Source organism: Crocuta crocuta, unplaced genomic scaffold (assembly GCF_008692635.1).
Source record: "Crocuta crocuta isolate KB4526 unplaced genomic scaffold, BGI_CrCroc_1.0 scaffold27, whole genome shotgun sequence".
In the NCBI taxonomy this organism is placed as follows: Eukaryota; Metazoa; Chordata; class Mammalia; order Carnivora; family Hyaenidae; genus Crocuta; species Crocuta crocuta.
In genome coordinates, this window is record NW_027532250.1 from 5528237 (window position 1) to 5549463 (window position 21227).

The window sequence follows — 21227 nt, forward strand, 5'->3', positions numbered from 1 at the left end:
GGGTCGGGGGGGGGGGGGGGGGGAAGAAACCCACCTGATCCCTCTTTCCCTCAGGGAGTGTGTGCCCAGAACAGGTGTGGAAATGAGGTGTAAATCTGAGCCTCCCTCTGTCATTCACTCCCCCATCCTGCAGCGGGTGAGCATCTCATCTTGGCTGAGCATAGATTTTGTGCAAATTGTTTCATACAGTGTGGCCCCTGAGCACAGCCAGCTCTTGACCTGGAATTGCTCCAGAGTTGCTGTGAGCCCTGGTGACCGAGGAGGAAGCCCCGCTCGCTTGGACTTCATGGAAGAGGCTGTGTTTTTACGTTATGGTTGGGAGATGTTTCGGGGGTAGTTTTGACTCTGAGAATTTTCCCTGTAGTGAGGACTTGAGAACCCAACTCCTGTAGGAGATGAGATGAGAGTCTTCTAGGAGCTGCTGAGAGTACAGTGTGGTGCAGGCGACCTCCATCGTAATGCGTCCGAGGCAGGATCCAGGACCCATGCAGCCCCTGACCTGTGTCACAGCTAAAGAAACATACTGCACGTGAGCAAAATCAATTTCAGAATCACTCCAGTCTTTTATTTGTATTTCTTTTTTTTTTTTAATTTATTTATTTTGAGGGAGGAGAGAAAGAGAGAGGGGGAGGGAGCGCACAAGCAGGGGAGGGGCAGAGAGAGAGGGATTGGGAGAATCCCAAGCAGGCTCTGCACTGATAGTGTGGGGCTCGAACCCACGGACCATGAGATCATGACCTGAGCCAAAATCAACAGTCGGAGGCTTAACCGACTGAGCCACCCAGGTGCCTTTTTTTTATTTGTATTCCTTAAATAACCATTTAAATATTTGTCCGGTCTCCCCGACTGCTTCGCGCAGCCCAGCCTCTCACCCCAAACCGCGCTGGATTCTCCTCCAGCGCAAGCGCTCAAACACCTGTTCCTCCTATTTCCCCTCTTTATTCTCCACCTCGATGACCCAAGTGACACAAGACCCTCTTCAAAGGGCAGAAAAGGACACAAGACAGAAGCAAACTAAGCCAAAGTCTTCTTTAGGAATGTGGAAAGGCGGGGCACCTGGGTGGCTCAGTCGGTTCAGCAGCCAACTTCAGCTTAGGTCGTGATCTCACGGTTTGTGGGTTCGAGCCCCGCGTCGGGCTCTGTGCTGACAGCTCGGAGCCTGGAGCCTGCTTCAGACTCTGTGTCTCCTTCTCTCTCTGCCCCTCCCCTGCTCATGCTCTATCTCTCTGTCTTTCAAAAATAAATAAACATTAAAAAATTTTTAAAAAAGGAAGTGGAAAGGATGAGGAACATTCCAAAATTAATATCACATTTTCCTGTCACCCATTTGTGGGCTCTTGAAAAACCACAATTTTTTCGGCTCTGAAAACTAAATGACAATGGGGGTGGGGGGATGGCAGGTGGCAGAAGCTTCTGCCTGGTGCCTCTTCGAGCCTCCCTGCAGAAGCTACTGAATATTCCATATCATCAATACAATTGGTTTGTTAAGCCCTAGTGCCTTTAGTTTGGCACTTGAGGCTCGCAAGAATCTACCCATTTGACCTCACCGGCCTTCTCTCTCACTGTCCTTTCTATGCACATTCACCCCTGCAAAACCTCCTGCCCAAACCCGCCATGGATAGTTCTCATATCCACACACGGTTTCCTCCCGCCACCTCCCACCCAAATGCTCTCGCCCTCATTCCCACACGCTGAAAATCTGCCCGGTCTTCAACACTCCCTCTCAACACCACCTCCTTTCATGAAGCCCGTCTCAGACCCCGGTGACCCTTTTCCTCCACCTATTTGATGGCACTTTCCACTGCCTCGCTTGTGTATTTGGAGACTTGTTTTGTTATTGCTGAATGAATATGGCTTAACCCCAGCACAGACCTAGACAACTAAGGGGCATTTGGTAGGTGGGCAGAGAGTACAGATGTAACTGTAAAGAGAGAAAATAAAACATGCACCCATCCAAGCAACCAGAGAATGTATTTATGCCATCACTATGCCGCGCTTCTAAATTAGAGTCCGCTAACATACAACACGCGTGCTGTCTTGTATGACTTCAACCCCCATAACAGAGGTTCACAAGTCCTGACTCAGGGATGGTAAGTACACAGCATGTGTGACTGGTTTGCATGACTCCTGCACTCATGGCGGACATTCCCAGTCAATCGTGACTCTTTCTCCCTCAACCCTCACACAACCTCGGCATCCCTCCAACACAGAGCTCCAGGCAGACACTACAACGTGGTTTGGATTACCATGAGATAAAGCCCATTGCCCTGCTGGGTCCCTTTCTCCACTCGGAATCGCTTACTCCAGTGACTTTACATAACTCCAGTTCCTCCCTCAATGCTCTGGCTTCCCGACTGGCGCTCATCCCAGCCCCAACCCCACACTTCCCACCGAGCCTTGTTTCCCACACAACAAGCTCAGCAGGCACTGCCCACGGCTCGAGCCTGCCAACGAGGTGAGCTACCTCAGAGTTCAAGCCACTTGTAGGATCCCCACCCCCAGTTTGGAACTGTTCCTACCCTGGGAAAAGGGACTCCTGTTTTGTGCCCATCCCGGAAGCAGGAAACAGACACGCTCATTCAGGAAGGTCACATACCCAGCTTATAAACTGCAACTACTCTTTCCCATGCTCGTAGCAAACGTCGTCGATTGACTAAGGTCCTGCCACATGTGAGTTGAGAAGCATCCTCAGAAGCTTTCTTAACACAGGAATCCAACAACCATTAAAAACCGATCTCAGTTTGATCTGAGATGAAATTTACTTGCCAGTCACTCCACATGAACCAATGAGGACTCCAGTTTCCAAATGATACAACCCCATAGAGCGGATTAGGCTACAAAGGCCTCTCTTCATGTCCCTCTGAATCCCAGGAACATTCTTAGAATGAACCTAGAGCCAAAGGAACCATCCAAACCACTGCCCCACCCTATGGGCAGTGGCATACCACTGTGGCCAACCAAATCATGGTGGGGATTCTGAGGTCCTGGGCAGTGAAAACCATCTCAAATTCACTTCCTGCTTTTCCATCGGGGATACCTTAACAAAAATTACATTACATCACATTACATCAAAGCATTATGTAACATCATAATTTTTAAAAAGCATTTGTTTCAATTTATGGTGTTGAATTATGTCACAGAAAGCTTGATTTTCCCCTGAGTGCCCATAAATTTTGACAGTGATGGTTTGTCCCAAAACTTTGGCAGACTGAAATTCAGTGAAGGTGGGCCAAAATCAGGTGTCTCGCCCCCACTGAAGGACTATTTATGAGTCGCCAGGGGACTGCTCTGTCTCACATCCTAAACTCAAACTGCATGGTCCTGTGCTGTCCGATAACCAATTTGGCGAGCGAGTTCTCATGTGACTAATGCAACTTGACCCGTACTGCAAGTATACAATACAATACAATTGGATTTCTTTTAAAGACTGACTTTTTGTTTGTTTGCTTATTGCCAAGTTGGTTTCCATATAAAATCCAGTGCTCATTCCAACAAGTGCCCTCCTTCATGCCCATCACCTCTTTTTCCCTCTTCCCCAACCCCTTCAACCCTCAGTTTGTTCTCAGTATTTAAGAGTCTCTTATGGTTTGCCTCCCTCCCTGTCCATATCTATTTTTCCCCTTCCCCTTTCCCCATGGTCCTCTGTTAAGTTTCTCCTGTTTCACATATGAGTGAAAACATATGATGTCTATCCTTCTCTGCCTGACATTTCGCTCAGCATAACACCCTCAAGGTCCATCCACGTTGCTACACATGGCCAGATTTCATTCTTTCTCATTGCCATGTAGTGTTCCATCGTATAGATAAACCACATCTTCTTGATCCATTCGTCTGTTGATGGACACTTAGGCTCTTTCCATGTTTTAGCTATTGTGGAGAGCGCTGCTGTGAACATTGGGGTCCATGTGCCCCTGTGCATCAGCACTCCTGTATCCCTCGGGTAAATTCCTAGCAGTGCTATTGCTGGGTCATAGGGGAGTTCTATTGTTAATTTTTTGAGGAACCTCCACACTGTTTTCCAGAGAGGCTGCACCAGTTTACATTCCCCACCAACAGTGTAGGAGGGTGCCCGTTTCCCCACATCCTCACCAGCATCTGTAGTCTCCTGATTTGTTCATTTTAACCACTCTGACTGGTGTGAGGTGGTATCTTAGTGTGGTTTTGATCTGCATTTCCCTGATGATTAGGGATGCTGAGCATCGTTTCATGTGTCTGTTGGCCATCTGGATGTCCTCTTTGGAGAAGTGTCTGTTCATGTCTTCTGCCCATTTTTTCACTGAATTATTTGTTTTTTGGGTGTGGAATTTGATGAGTTCCTTATAGATTTTGGATATTAGCCCTTTATCCAATATGTCACTTGCAACTATCTCTTCCCATTCTGTCGGTTGCCTATTAGTTTTGTTGATTATTTCCTTTGCCGTGCAGAAGCTTTTAATCTTGATGAGGTCCCAATAGTTCATTTTTGCTCTTGATTCTCTTGCCTTTGAAGATGTGTTGAGTAAGAAATTGCTGCGTTTGAGGTCAAGGAGGTTGTTTCCTGCTTTCTCTTCTAGGGTTTTGATGGTTTCCTGTCTCACATTCAGGTCCTTCATCCATTTTGAGTTTATAAAATCAGATTTTAGTACCGAAGGCTTGGCACCCCAAAAAGTAAATAATATTTCACTAAGAACTTTTTATACTGATTACGTTTTGGTATTATATTTTGGATATATTCAGTTAAATAAAATGTATTATTAAAATTCATTTCCCTTTTTTCTTTTAACTCTTTCAATATGGCTTCTGGGAAATGTTAAACTACATTTGTGGCCTGTATTATTTTACTACTGTTAGTGTTTCTATGGAACATCCCCCTGACTTCATGAGCAGGGTGACCAAACAGTTGAAAATTTTAAATAAAAGAAACCTTAAATCTCTTTTGTGGGTTAAGACAAGAGATTGCATCTGATTCTAAAGAGCAAAACTGTAAGTATTTTTATTTATGTGTTCAAAAACCATTTTTGAGCACCTACTAAATACCAGGCACTTTTTTTAAAGTAGGCTCCATGCCCAGCCCAACACAGGGTTTGAACTCACGATGCTGAGACCAAGACCTGAGCTGAGATCAAGAGTCAGACACTTAACCAATGAGCTACCTAGGCACCCCCTATACCAGCACTTTTTTTAAAAAATATTTTTTTATTTATTTCTAGGAAAGAGAGAGAGAGACAGCGTGAGCAGGGGAGGGTCAGAGAGAGAGGGAGACATAGACTCCGAAATAGGCTCCAGGCTCTGAGCTGGCAGTCAGCACAGAGCCCGACGCGGGGCTCGAACCCACGAACCGCGAGATCATGACCTAAGCGAAAGTCGGACGCTTAACCGACTAAGCCACCCAGGCGCCCCATACCAGCACTTTTATAAGCACTAGGATAAGATAGCAGTGGGAAAAAATTAAGTCCCTTCCCTCATGGACTCCACATCATAGGGGAGAGATAGAAAATAAATACATATGACAAGAAGTGCCACGAAGAATGATAAAACAGAGTATGGGAATGGTGTGGGCCAGGACAAAGGATGTGACTCTCATGTAGAATAGTCAGAGAAGACATCTCTGAGGAGCACAGATGAACCCTAACACAGAGAGGGGTGAGCCCAGGAATGCCTGGGGAACAGGTTTCCAAGCCAATGCAATGACAAGTCCCAAGTCCCAAGGTCAGTGCATGTTCGGCGTAACTGGGGAGCGGCAGAAATCCTGAAGGGGCAGAACAATTAAGAGAAGGAGAGGAAGAGAATACATCAAAACGTGGGAGATGACAAGTTTATGCCATGTAGGAAAAGGGCCAGCAAACTGCGGGCGGTGGGACACATCTGCCTCTTCTTATAAATAAAGTTTTATCGGAACACAGCAATGCCTGCTCATTTATGTACTGTCCGCAGGTGCTTTCAAAAGGCAGGGCCAAGTAGCTGCAATGGAGATGGTGTAGCCAAGAAGTCAGGTATCGGCAGATTAATTCCTGTAGCGTTAATCAGGTTTTCAAACCTCCAGGGTGATATCTTTCATCTTAAAGGCAGAAAAATGAGAATTTGTGGGGTCGTTTTTGGAGAGGGTAGGGTTTCCCTCTTTCGTAATGTTCTGTGTAAGGGGTAGTCAGATCAAATCTAGCCCACTGCCTGTTCTTGTATGTCTCACGAGCTAACAAAGCTTTGTATACTTTTAAAAGACTGGAAAAAATTAGGAAAGGAAAAAAAATTAGGATATGAAAATTACATGAAATTCACCATCCATTGGTGATGTTTCATTGGAACACAGTCACGCCCATTTGCTTCATATGGTTTCAGAGTTGAGTGGTATCCAAAGAGAGACGTATGGCCCCTAACGTAGAAAACACTTACTCTCTGCCCCTCAAGGACAAAGGTTGCCAATCCCTGGGGAGGGCATCGTACAGACAATGGTGTTTCCTCTGAGTGAGATAAGAAACCAGTGAGACCCAGGACGCGACCAGACGTGTAGCTTCAAGGGAGCTACTGATCAAAGCAGGGATTGCTTGTCACATGGCAGTCTTGCTTGTCACATGGCATTTCTGGGACCATCCACTCAACTGCAGTCATCTTGAGGACAAACTTCCTGTCTGATTAACCTCCAAGCCCCAGCAGCACCTTGCCTTATGCATGAGACTTCCTCGGTAAGTGTTTGTTGAACCAATGAATGACTGAATGAAAGGCTAGCCCGATCATCCATTGGACACCATGGGCCGGGGTAACCTAGTGTGGCTTTTTGAAGGACAGGAACACTCTGCACATGTGTGCCTGTGGGAAAGTCCCCTCTGCCTTGTCACACAACCGTTGACAGCAGGTACAGTTCCCGTCCTATACACCAGTCACATAAATTGGCCTAGGAATCTAGTCTCACCTATATGAGATTCAGCTATCTAGTATTCGGTGTGAAAGAGAGTGGCCTCCTTCGCCACATCAGGCCTGGCCCATGACAAAACATGTATAAAGAATAAATCAGACACCCTTCAGGCTAATTCCTAACTGCAAGGTTTTTATCTCGGCCTCATGTTGTCTTCGCTCTGCCTGCCTGTCTCTTGACAAGTTATCACATTCACTCTTTCTTGGAGATTTCCTTCAAGTCGTGTCGCCTTCCGGTTCTTGCAAAGACTGAGTCTTCCAAAAATTGAGTTTCCATGGGGCTTCTGGGTGGCTCAGTCAGTTAAGTATCTGATTTCAGCTCAGGTCATGATCTCACAGTTTATGAGTTCGAGCCCTGTGTTGGGCTCTTATGCTGACAGCTCAGAGCCTGGAGCCTGCTTTGGATTCTGTGTCTCCCTCTCTCTCTGCCCCACCCCTGACTGCACTCTGTCTCTCTCTGTCTCTCAAAAATAAATAAACATTAAAAAAAAAAACTTTTTTAATAATTAAAAAAAATTTTTTTTCATTGAGTTTCCAGGACCACTGAATGTCCACAACTTGGTTCCTCCATCTAACTGTCCACCTCTGGGCACACGGTTGTCCCTTTAAACGCCTAGCAATACATGACTCAGCCCTACAAACACTGTGGATGCAATTCCCATTCTTTGCCCCTAAATGCAAATCATCTGTGAAATGTCTGAAGCTAGGACATTTTCATAACTGTGAGACTTTTGAGTCTGGGGTAGGAAAGAGAGGGGAATGTGGTACACAGGCCCAGGAACCATAAAGCAAGGCTTCTCCTCCATTGAGGAGACCATGGGCCCAAAACTTTGGCACTGGGGGAGAGGGAGGGGTCCGTCCTGTGCATTACAGCATCTTCAACAGCATCCTTGGCCTCTATCCAATAGGTGTCAGTAACACCATCCCTGTTTGTGACAACCAGACATGCCTCCAGACATTGTCAGATATCCTCCTGGGGACAGAATCACCCCTATGGCCATGGAAACACCCAAGCAAAGGCTGCCATTTGCAACAGATCCATTTGGAGGACCTCCTTCCCGAGAGAGCGTTTCTGCCCCGGCTTACCAGCGTTTCTATGCTGAACCTGCAGTTTAAAACACATGAGTGTCTGGAGGCTCTGCATCTGGGGAACTGCAGCAAAGACCGGCCTCATAATCACAGCAGCACAAAAAAAGGGCATTCTCCCACCGCTTGGCAAATCCCCCTAAATGTCCCCTCTCGCCAAGTGCTCAGATCGCTTGGGTCTCCGAACTTAACGCTTTTATTACGAAGCACAAGAGAAATAATCCTGAATATCGCAGACTCCCTGGCTTTTCATCTTCAGAGCCTAACACACTGAAAACAAAAACTAGATTTTCTTTACCTTCCTGTAATCTATTTCCATGTTCTCTTCCCGGCTACCCGATGGTTCGTATCAGGACTTCCCAGCTTCCCCACTCTTGACATTTCGGGCCAAAGAATTCTTTGTTGTGACAGCTGTCCAGGGCACTGTGGGGGCTTTAGCAGAATCTCTGGCCTGTACCCACTAGATGCCAGTAGTATCCCCCAGTCGTGACAATCAAAAACGTCCCCAAATGTCCCCTGTGAGCAAAACTGCCCCTGGTCGGAGACCACTGGATCATCTGGATTTCTCTGTCTTTCCCAGGTATGCCGGCCAGATCAACCATTCCTGGCCTTATCCGGCTAGCGAGTCACCATCCCAGGAGTCATCTAGTTTTTAAAACCATTAATACATATATGTCGTCTGTACAGCTATCCTCTATTAATAAATCCAGACGTTTCTTTTTGAAACGGGGAAGATTCTCACAAAACACCATCTTGGAGGACATCACAGGATGCGCGGTGGCTCCCTTCTGGGGTGCTCGGTGGCTCTCGGCAACCAGGCTCAGGGGCTGCGGCTGCACGCCGGTGATCCTTTATTGCAGAAAAATACGGAAAGAACCTCGAATCCTTACTGCCCTCTAGAGAAATTCCGGCAGAAGAGCTCAATCTGTCGCAGTCAGCAGAAAAACAACGCAGCCAGACACAACCGTGCCTGGCAGTTGTAAAGCAAACAATTTATTTGCTGAATTTTTTGAAAGACGAGCCCACCAGACCCTTCCTTCACGGTCTCTCTCGCCAGAGCCAAGGGCCCCCACGCTGGCTCCGACGCTGACACAGTCATAATTTCGCCAGTTGCAGGGCCACTCTCCGATAGGCTGATTTTAGGCCCACAGATGAATCAAAGGGCGATATTCTACAAAGTAACTGTGACCGTATTTTAAATGCAAATCCTCAGGTCTGTACAAATGCGTTCTAGGGCCTTTGCTTACTGGCCTAGCAACAGTCACACATACAGACATTTCTTGTTTATGTATCTCAGAAAGACCAGGCCTGAGAAGGTCATTCACTGAGTCTTCCCCTTTGCCCGAGGTTTTGTCAGGTGAGAAGTTTCCAGCATGTTTTGGAGCTAATCACTTTTTATTTCTTTAAAATAAAGTGTTTTTTTCCAACTTCAGACATTGTTTGGATCAAGACTTACCCATTCCTTAACGGTCATCTGTATTCCAGTGAGAGCTTCAACACTGACATCCAAGTGGGTTTTCCCTACCACAGTCCTGAAAGAGTTCTTCTGGGTCTAACTCGTGTCTCTTTAGCACAGGTGGAAATAAACTTTAAAAAAAAATAAAAAATAAATTAAAAAAAAACCTTTGAAAAATATATGCTTAAAGACATACACCAGATTGGAAATCTTGCAGGATTAATCAGAACTTTCAAATCGTTTTTCCATTATGACAGGCAACAGCAAAAAATGCTGAATGTTTATGCCTAATGGGTTTGCCCTTTGCCAGACAAATCCTTTTAGCAATGGCACGGAAACATATAATTTTACGGGCTCTTGGAGAGAGTGCACACTGCCCTCTTATGGTTACACACGCTCATAATTTTATGGGGTCCCCCTGGTCAGGTTCCAGAAGGCTGTAGAAGGTTACTACCGAAGGTAGATCAATAGTCCTATAGATGAGTGGGTACCCATGGTTATCTTCGCCTCTCCATTTTCTTCCACCCTCTTGACAGGGAAATAAGATATTTGATCCTTTCCTTTGTTATCAAAAGCTGAGATCTACTTTACCAAAACAGAAATATGTCAAAAAATAATACTTAGAATATTGGAATGCCATCAAACACAAAACAATATGCACATGCATATACCACAGACATAAAGCCTCAACAAAATAATGGCTTACGGATGAACAAAACAAATTTTTCTCTGAATTGGAACCATCAATATGTAAGTCCCCTGTGGTATCAGAAACTCAGATTCAAAATTATCACCCTCCCAAAATTAGAAAGATTTGGGGGGTTGTAGCCCAAAGCAGGAATTTATAAAGGTATTTGTTTAATGAATGAGAGAAAATATGGTATAGAATCAATTCCCCCCCAAGCCCTTTTTAAAGTCAAGAAACAGAGCTGTGACCTCTTTAAAAGGGTATGAATTAATCACATTCAGCTAACTTCACCTACCAAATTATAGATGCCTCCTCGTTTTGCTAACCCCCAACAGCTAAGAAAAGGGGACAGGGGGAAATAAAAGCGGGCATTTTCACTGTCACCACAAAAGCACTTGGAACTGTATCCAAAGGGAGCTGTTGATCTGTGGAAATGTAAATGTCACTTCTAAATATAGCATTAGGGAGCCAGAGAATCAGCATTTCTGTTGATGAAACACCTTTTCGGGAAGTAGCTTGTGCAAGGCAACGCTTCTCTCCAGCACACGGGGACTTCACGAATCTTCCGCCCCACCCCCCATCGCGGAGGGGTCCTTGCTGCACTGGCTCCTGCACAGAGCTGAGCGCGGTCTCACCCGTTTCCTTAACCTGCTACCGCACCAGATTGTGAATCAAAGCAAGTAATTTCCTGTTCCTCTCTCCTCTTGCCTTAAACATAGAAAGTAGAATTTCATTCTGCCTCATAAGGATTCCTGATAGTTAGAGATGCTTGCAAGTTCAAAACAAAAACAAAAACAAAAAAACCCAAAAACCGGATCAGTAGGCTGAACCATGAAAGTGAGCATCTCCTGGGATTTGGGGATTGACCACAGGGCACCAGCTGCAGGCAGGGACACTAACATGTCCAGCTATTCAGCCTTGACTCACGCTATTCGTCCCTCCTTCGATCATTCTGGAATGCTTTTGGGTTCTAGAATAAGCCACCTTCTTTCCCACCTTGGGTCCTTTGTGCAGGCGGTTCCCTTCACTCAACATCTTCTTCTGCACGCTTTGCATTTCCGGCTCTCTCTCATCTTTTTCCATCTCAGATTGTCACTTTCTGGTAGGAGCATCTGTGACATCCTTAACCCCTTGGCTTTAGTCTATGATAATTAGGCTGGGCACGTACCCTCCCCTCAGAAGGGCCCCATGCTCAGTTTAATGCATTGCTACAGCCATTTGAAATTCTTAATTTTGTTAACAAGTGAGGGTCCTGCGTTTTCTCTGCCCACTGGGCCCCCCAAATCATGTCACCAGCACTTGGTTTATCAGTGTATGCGTTGGGGGTGCTGATCTGCTTTCTCCATGAGGGTGGAAATGGTGTCTGTTTTGTTGATTGTCTAATCCAGGGCTGTCCAATAGAATTTTCTGCAGTGATGAAAATGCTCTCTATTCCAGCAGTCCAGTATGTTAGCTGCTGGCCACATGTGGCTATTGAACCCTTGAAATGTGGGGCGCCTGGGTGACTCAGTTGGTGGAGCGTCCAATTTGGCTCAGGTCATGATCTCGAGGTTTGTGAGTTCAATCCCAGCATGGGGCTCGCTGCTCTCAGCGCAGAGCCCATTCAGATCCTCTCTCCCTCTCTCCCTGCCCCTCCCCTGCTTGCACTCTCTCAAAAATAAATAAATTAATCAATTAATAATAAAATTTTAAAACACTGAACACTTGAAATGTGGCTAGTGCAACTAAGGAACTAATTTTTTTACTTCACTTTAATTTACATAAATTAAAATTAAAATAGTCTCATGTGGCCGGTGGCTGTTGTACTGGGCACAGCTAACTCCTAAATGCTAGTACAGCTGGTAAATCCAGCTGGGACATGATTAGGGCTTTCTCAGAGAAGTTCTTTGGCTGTAAGTTGGCATATTGGTATAATGCATCAGAATCTCTGAAAAAGCCTGTTAAAAATATGGGTGTGGCTGCTCCACCCTCTAAGACTCTGATTAAGCAAACACATAGAAGGTCCAGGCATCTGGTATACCTTCAAATTTGAGAAACACTATGTTATAGTTTATGAAGGAAACTTGTCTTTACATCAGTTAATTTAAATCTCTTTAGTTCCTCCAGTCAAATAATGTTAACACAAATACCATCTCCAGAAGAATTTGGGGGACCCCACAATTGTCCCAGCTGCAACCAACGGCTGTTTTAAGCAATATCTAATCCAGTCAAATTTTAGTGGAGAAAACAGATATACTGTCCTTTCAATTTTATTGCAATGAACTTTGACCTCTTATTTTGACTTTCAAGAGCCAGGAATGATGGATAGCTGCTTTTTTTTTCCCCAAAGCTCAAAAATTATTGGTTAAATGTGTATACAACACCCAGTATCAGGTGAGTGGTAGGACTTTATTAAGGAGATATGTAGATCTCAATTAGGAATTGTCCACGGTGAGAAGGTGGAATGTAGCAAAGTCTTTTTTCATAAATGGGGAGTATCTCCCTTTTTAATGACTTGCTCTAATCTTATTCTTCCTTCTCACACACAGACACACAAAAATGCAAAAGGCTGTTAATGTCCAATCCTCTCTTTATGTACCTTTGTCTTTAACCATTATTGTAATTCAGCCCTCCAACATGAGCATTTTTTCCTCCACTGAGCTATCAAAGACACCTTCCTAATCAACATTACACACAGTAGCGTGATAGACGGCACCACAGTGAATACAAGGATGAGCTGTAATTCACTCTGGGGCTCTGCTGACATCATAAACCGCACAACCAGCTTTATGGAGAGTGGCTGAGCCCAGACAGCGAATTCTGATCTCGGCTTACTCTGGGAGCCATCTGTTAAGGAAACAGATTTAAATGCCGACCTTTTCATCTCTGTCGTTTACAGAGATTTCAAACTTTTGCTGTAAAATTTAAACTTTTCAGCCAGGAACAGATGAAAATGCCTTCCTAGGATCACACTGGGTTTTGTATTCCCTCTTTTAACTGGGAAATAGATTCGTGGTCTTATCACCCATTGCTACAAGATGATGTTTAAAAAAGCAAAACGCACCAGGCTATCGCAACTGCTGTAGCTCTGTGGGCCTGTTTCCAATGCAGACCCATCGCCCACTCTAAAGGCTGAAAAACAGTAGTTCACCCTCCCAGCCTCCATGGCAGAAAGGGCTGGCCCCGGGATCCAATTTCAGCCAGTGAGACATAGAGGGGCACCTTCCGGGAATGACGTTTTCCTTGTTTCAAGGAGAGATGCATGGCGCTCCTCCCCAGCACTTCAAACTTTGGATGCTCAGGGAAGGGTGCGTTATTTGAAGCTGCGGCAGCCATCTTGCAATCATGAAGGGACATCACGGAAGATAAAAGCCACTTGCTGAGGAGGGAGGAATAGAAAGAAAAGTCTGGGTGTTTGGTGATGTTGCTGAGATACAGAGTTGACCAGCTCCAGCACTGTCTACCTCCAGCCTTCTCATTAATCATTAAGTAAATATGGCCGACCGTTGAACAATGCTGGTTTGAATAATGTGAGTCCAATTATGCATGGATTTTTTTATGAATACAAAACATACTATAAATGCATTTTTTTCTTATGATGGTTTGTTTGTTTAAGTAAGCTCTGTGCCTAATACGGGGCTTAAATTCATAACATGAGATCAGGAGCCACATGCTCTACTGACTGAGCTAGCCAGGTTCCCCACCTATAATTTTCTTAATAACATTTTCTTTTCTCTAGCTTACTTTACTGTAAGAATACAGTATATAATACAAATAACATATAAAATATGTGTTGGGACACCTGGGTGACTCAGTCAGTTAAGCATCTGACTTTGGCTCAGTTCATGATCTCACAGTTGGTAAATTCTAGGCCCACGTAGGGCTCTGTGCTGACAGCTTAGAGCCTGGAGCCTACATTGGATTCTGTGTCTCTCTTTCTGTCCCTCCTCTGCTTGTGCTTTCTCTCTCTCTCTCTCAAAAGTAAATATTAAAAAAAAACACATTAAACATTAAAACAAATTAAAATTCAAAATATGTGTTAAACGACTGTTGATGTTATCAGCAAGGCTTCCTGTCATCAGTAGGCTATTAATAGTTAAGTTTTGGGGGAGTCAAAAGTTACACGTGGGTTTTCAACTGCACAGGGTATTGGCATCCTTAACCCCCATGTTATTCAAGGGTCAACTGTATTTTATATTGGGTTCCTCCAGGGAAAATCCTGAGACAAGTATTGGGCGCAAATAATTTACATGGAAGACAATTCCAGGAGGCACCAGCAGGGGAGCAGGAAGGAAGAGGGGCAAGGGAAGGAAACCAGCGCAGAGTGTGCTCATGAACAGATAACCCCCTGAGGACATCCGAGGCCCAGTGAGAAGACCCTGAGCAGAGAACCTGCTTTGAGTAAAGAGCCAGCGGCCCGCATGGTAACACTCTGCATCTGTGAGGTTGGGGGAAGGGCTGATGTCAGGTGGAATTCCAATACCTCACCAGCTTCTACAGTCACCCATAAACGTCTCACCTTTGGAGCCTCTATTTGTTGATGGTCTGTTACTGTTGCAGATGTTGTCCTAACTGACATCACTATGGAACCATTCTGCTCTGTAACTTGTACCCCTCAAGTTTCTCTGTAATTCCATACCAGTGAGATGACATGAATGCTAATTCATTCGGCAGTTTCCTCCGAAGTGCTGGCTCCACAGCCAACGCCAGCAGAACAGTGGGGAAGCCATCAGATGTGGGTTCCCAGCTAGAACGGAAGGAGTGGTGGTAAGCTCTCTAAAGAAAGAGAAGATATGGAGAGTGCCATGAGTTGAAAATGTGGCGAATCAGAGTGGAGGGGAGAGTGGAGATAGCCAGTGGGGGAGAGAGAAATATTGCCCCTAATGCTTGCACAAATGAGGGAAGGGGAAGCCACTGGGTAGGGCATTACAGAGGCCCCAATAAAAAGGTTGTTCAAATAACATCTTTCACGGGAACAGAAAATGAGAATTTGACCCTCACACAAAACCTTGTCACTAGATGGTTTGACTGAAAACTAAATTGGATCATTACAAGAGCCATCACTTTCTCTTGAAACAAACAAGAAGTCACAGCCAAACTAAATAAATTCTGATCTTCCTGCTCCTTCGGACTAGAAGACAACTCCTTTGGGACCTCATCCTTGCAGAAAGAGTTATTCACAAAAACTCATTCTTCCTGTGGAAAAATATCCTCACGCTTCACCACACTTCGGCTCTTATCCTCATGCACACATAAAGAAGATCTGATTCCAAAGATGTGTGTCTTACAATGTCAGGTTCATGAACGCACCCCTTGCCTGGGGTTAATCCTTCCTCTTCCTCTGCTTCTAATCCTTTCATCACCTCCCCAGACTTAATGCAATGCCATGGAAACCCCAGGGGACGGCAGAGCACAATTGGAAAATCACTACTCTAGAAGTTTCTGTTTTACAAGTACTAAGTCCAGATATATATGTATATATAAAGATATTGCTGATCAATCTAAGTTGGGGGTTAGCAAATCATGGCCCTGGGGCCAACTCTGACCCACCACCTTTTCTATAAATAAAGCTTTAATGGAACACAGCCACCCCCACTCATTTGCATTTTGTTCACGCTGTTTTCTAATGGTGGAGTTGAGTGATTGTGACAGAGACTTGTATAGCTTGCAAAGCTTAAAATATTTACTCCCTGGCCCTTTATGGAAAAGGTTAGCCCATCCCAAATCATAATCTAAGTCATTATCTGCAAGAGAAGAGCAGAAGACACTCATCCAAATTCTAGTGCTGGCCTCTGATCACACTGGATTGAAGCGAAAGCACGAAAGCGTGGGAAGAGTGAAAGGAAACCACCGTGGGACCAGGAGGCATCTGGGAAGTAAAGGTAGGAAGAGGTACCAGGTTCACCCGGAGGCCCACGGCCGAGCCTCCCACCTGAGAGAGGGTACCGGGGGCCTAGCCCGGTTCAGGATGTGCCTCACCAGGCTCTCTGGCAAGCTCCAAAATCACCTCTGTTCCTGGTCCTCGGCTCTGGGGTTTGCACACGCAGCCCCCTCTGCCTGCAACCCACATCCCTCCGCTCCGTACTGGCTCAGCCTGCCTCCTTCCGCTGCCACCTTCAATGTCACACCTGCTAGGCATCTTCCCGAGACCCTCAGGCTTGGCCGGCTTCCCTCCTCTCTGCTCTCACCTGGCTTTCTCTTTTCCTGGACTCCCAGCTGTCACTGTGTGAAACCGGGGGATTACTTGCTGCCACTAAATGTAAGCTTCATGAGGGCAGGGCTACCCCTAATTAACTGTCGCATTACTGCCAGACTCTAAAACAGCTCCTGGCATGTGATAATACATAAATGTTTGTTAAGTGAGTTAATTTGTATGAAGGTCTTTGGATGGAATCGTGAAGAAGGGAGTGTGATGCATATACATCAGGAAGAATGACGCACTGTCTTGGGCATTGATCCCCGACCCTATCTTCATAACAATTTCCGTGAGATGAGGTGTGAGTGGGAAATGGCCAGACAGAAGAGACGGCAAGTGCAAAAGATCTAAGGCAGGGAGAAGCGTGCAGTGCTGGAGGCATGGAAACTAGTCCAGCATGGCTTGAGCAGTGAAAGACGAGGGTCAGACCATACAAGACCCATACATCATGTTAAGAATGTTTTTTATCCTACTGTAAGAGCAATGGAAGAACTAGAGAAGGTTCTAACTAAGGCAGGGGATCATAGAACCACCATCGGCAGCAAAAGTTGTGGATTCACAGGTAGTGGATATACTCGAGTGCTGCCGTTGTACTAGATATTAGGTATAAGATGCTTAGGAAATCATTGCCCCTGAACTCAAGATAGTTCATATAAAGAAAATGTAACTATGGCATGACAGAGCTTTGTAGAGTTAAGCTTAGGGGGCCGTGGGGCGAGCCCCTAAAAGGAGCCTCTACGTTTTGCTCAGATGGAGAAAAAGAAGAGTTCTTACAGGAAACCTTTCATATCACTCTTCATCTACTAGGGGCAGACTAGTAAAGGAGAGTAGTTCAACCCAGTGGAAGTCTTCTGTGGCCAAAATATATAATAATCATTACGAAGAATCTAAAAACATGAAAATTGTTCATAAGAAATTAAGTGAAGAAGCAGAATTCTAATTCTAATATATATCAGAAGAGGGCAAAGTCTTTCTATAAAGACCCAGAGAGTAAATATTTTTATGTTTAATGGACCATATGGTCTCTATCACAGCTACTGAACTGTCTGAACTGTCTGTTGCATGACAGCAGCCACAGACAAAATTCTCTCTGAGTGAATGGGCATGGCTGTGTGCCAATAAAACTTTATTTACAACAACAGGCAATGGGCCAAATTTGGCTTTTAGGCTGTAGTTGGCTGATGCCTGAGCTAACCCATATTATAATTACAACCAGGTAAAGGTATAATGTTTGTGAACACAGGCCAAAGGGAACACAGAAGAATGAAAGGCTTGTTTGTGTTTGGGAGACGGAATTATCAGTTTGGTGACTCTTAGTTATTTTTGCCTTCTCGGCACTTACTTATCCTTCTGACTTGAGGGTGGAAGAAGGAGAGAGAACTACCTTTCCATCATCTGTAATCCATGTGATCCCTGGAGTTAACCCACCCTAAATCCCAAGTAAGGCCGAGTTCCGAGACCAGGCCCCTATCAGTCATTTCATTGCCTTGACCATGGTGGCTCATTCAGAGAGGAACATGGGCCCACACAGACCAATGAGAATCACTCTCTTGGATTTTTTCTTTTTAATGTTAAGACCTCCTACTGCTGAGATTGCTAAAATTACAGCGTAGGAGGCTAGAGTTGCTCATGATCATCTCACCACGCCAAGGGTTGGTCTCGCTCAAGAATGATGCCCACACATTGCAAAACAGAACTACAAAATGAAGAAAGATGACGCCAGATGGACATTACGTGAGTTTCTGGATGGAGCCTTATCTGAAACTAGACCTATTTCTGGATTTTTCTGTGACTTAATCCCATATGTTCTTTCTCCACCTTCACTTGCTTCAATTAAGTTTTCAGAACTCTTGAATGAGGTCATCGTTAATGGGGTTTTTTTCTTATTTTATAAACTCCTTTAATACCCTCATACTATCACTTTAGCAACAAATGAAATTGAGAGAAGATGGATGACAAGGCACCATATTTTAAAAATTCATTTCTCAAATGAAAGTCATGTTCCATTTTTTCACTTTTCCCTATCAGTTGACTGACCTGAGCCAACTGCGAGCTCTTAAATTTGACCAAGAGAATCTAAGTACTCTCTCCAAAAATTGACTGGAAACCTATTTTGAAGAAAATATATAAAGACAGGGCTATAGTGAAGATCACAAATGATGACAATAGAAAATAATTCAGGAAAGACCATCTTTCTCTGCAGAAATATAGTGACACATGTAGGACAGCGAAGAGTCTCCATGAGAGAATGAAAATGATCCGTGACCGTCACGTGGCCACAACCTCTAGAAGAAAGACTTTGGAAGAAAACACAAATCTGACAGTGTCACTGCCGTGCTTAAAACTCAGCAGTGATTCCCGGTTGCCTACTTGAGCCCAAACTCCCAGAGTGAATATGATTTTCACAGAACACAAATTTGAGTGTGCAAGAAATATAACTGTCTTTTGTTTTTCTATAACTCAATTTAATGTCTTTTTTTTTTCTCAAGTCCCCAATCTACCTAATAGAAAACTTGGTCACTTCCAGGTAAATGCCATCGTTTTGAGTTAAACATGATCAATTCAGGATTCTGGATGCGCCCCCACACACATACACACACACACACACACACACACACACACCCTGTCCTTCCCCCTTGGGGAGCCTCCAAGGAAAAAGATATTTTGGAGTCTAATCACATCAGGAAGCAGAATCTGGTCTGTCACTATGCCCTGTTCTCCCCTAGTATCTACTAGTATTTTGTGGTCTTTGGTGTGTTGGCATTTATCTCCCAGCATGCACTGAGATATCCATGTTACCCTGTGTTTCTGGTTATCAGATCTACTAAGGTCAACACACGGCTTCCACATCCAGGTCCAAAACAGCCACTCTACTGCCAACCCCCACAACCATGTTCAGCAAGCAAGCAGCCAATGGCCTCTCTGGGCAAAGGTGCTTCCAAATAGTGGCGAAGAGCACTCCTACTTAAATCCCATTGGCCAGAAATTGGTCAAGGAGTCACACATAGCCACAAAGAGTGCTGAGAGGTGTCGTTATTATTCTCAGTGACACATGCCTGGATAACCTTTTGGGGATCCAACTCCTAAGAAAGGAGGGGAGAAAGAAATCTATTGTTCTCTGCCTCGGGTGTTTAATATACAGCTCAAGGGGCGCCTGGGTGGCTTAGTCGGTTAAGTGTCCAGGCTTTCGCTTAGGTCATGATCTCGCGGTTCGTGGGTTCGAGCCCCGCGTCGGGCTCTGTGCTGACTGCCAGCTCAGAGCCTGGAGCCTGTTTCAGTCTGTGACTCCCTCTCTCTCTGACCCTCCCCTGCTCATGCTGTCTCTCTCTCTCTCTCCTAGAAATAAATAAAACATTAAAAAAAATTTAATATACAGCTCAAAATTGTTCAAGATTAAAGACACTCACAGAGAAGCAATAGGTCGGATATACTGAGAACAAAAGAACAAAGGAAGACAACAAAATTAAGTGCAAACTTAACGTTCATAATCACAAAATGAAGGTTTCAAGATGCACTATGACCAAAAAAGTTGAAACAGGAAGGCAAAAAGCGTCGTCAGTAGCTGGGCCTGGGGGGCAGATGCCACTGAACAGAAGTCTCAGAATTGAGGCCACCTCAAAACGTGAACAAACTTTTCACAGCCATTTTCTCGATCTTTAAGGGAAATAAACTGAGCGTGAAGCAGAGAAGGTGAGAAAAACACAGCTTATAAATGGAAACACACCAAACAAAGTGGAAAATTCACATCAAGCCCGCAGATAAGTCTCAGAACAAAGGGAAACTTTTTAGGGTCAGAAAAAGGGAAATGAGTCTCTCACGTAAGAAAACGTGACTGTGTGGAGGAGGTAAGCTTCAGGAAGAAACCAAGGTGCTCCCACCTAAGGCTGATCCACGGATTAGTAAAACTTAGGTATTTGGTTTTGTAAAATAGAAAATAGCATGCAAGCTTTAGCCTGGAGTTTGATAGCTTGCATTTTTCATTCGCTGGCTTTGTACGGATCTAATTCTCAGGAAGAGAGAAGAACCTGCCTGCTTTAAACAACACGCAAATTAAGGTGTGACTTCTGGCTCCGTTTCTTATTATATATAGCTATCATCTGCTCTGGAATAAGCTGGATTTCTTCCACTGAGTTCATATCTCCTTCTGTCTTTTTTAAAATGCATTTTAAAGCTTCGTGTTTCTTCTGGAAAACCTACCATAATGTAACAACAGATTTTAAAGCTTAATGTATATTAATCATGATGCCAACAACTACCATCTAATATAGTCCTTACCTTTTACTGACAATGTGAATTTTAATTAAGTGCATAATGCATAATTAAGATCCGAAATGCAGAATGTATTTTTGGTCCTGTTTACCGTGTGCAAGAAACGCTAGCATGGAATGGAGTTAGCCTCCCTGCTGCAAAGATTTAACGTTTTACAAATTAAATGAATGGCGGCCACAATCAGGTTTTCACACACAGTTTGACGACTCAGTCAAGATGGCTGACAGAAATGGGAAGTCAGGTTTACATTCATCAGTGGACTAGGGGATGATCACGTGAAGTATCATACATCCAGACCATGGAATATTTGCTTTCCTCAAAATAACAAAGTAGCCTTATAGGCAGTGATATGGAAAAATTCTCCAAGATATGTACACAGTATGACTTCCTTTAGCCAAAAATATATGTGTGTCTGTATAAGTGTGTGTGTGTGTGTGTGCATGCATTTGTGTGTGCATACATGTCCATATATCTGCAGGTGTTTGTGTGTAGTAATGTATTTGTGTGGGGCGCCTGGGTGGCTTAGTCAGTCAAGCGTCCGACTTTTGCTTAGGTAATGATCTCGCGGTTCATGGGTTCGAGCCCTGCGTCGGGCTCTGTGCTAACTGCCAGCTCGGAGCCTGGAGCCTATTTCAGAGCCTGTCTCCCTCTCTCTCTCTGACCCT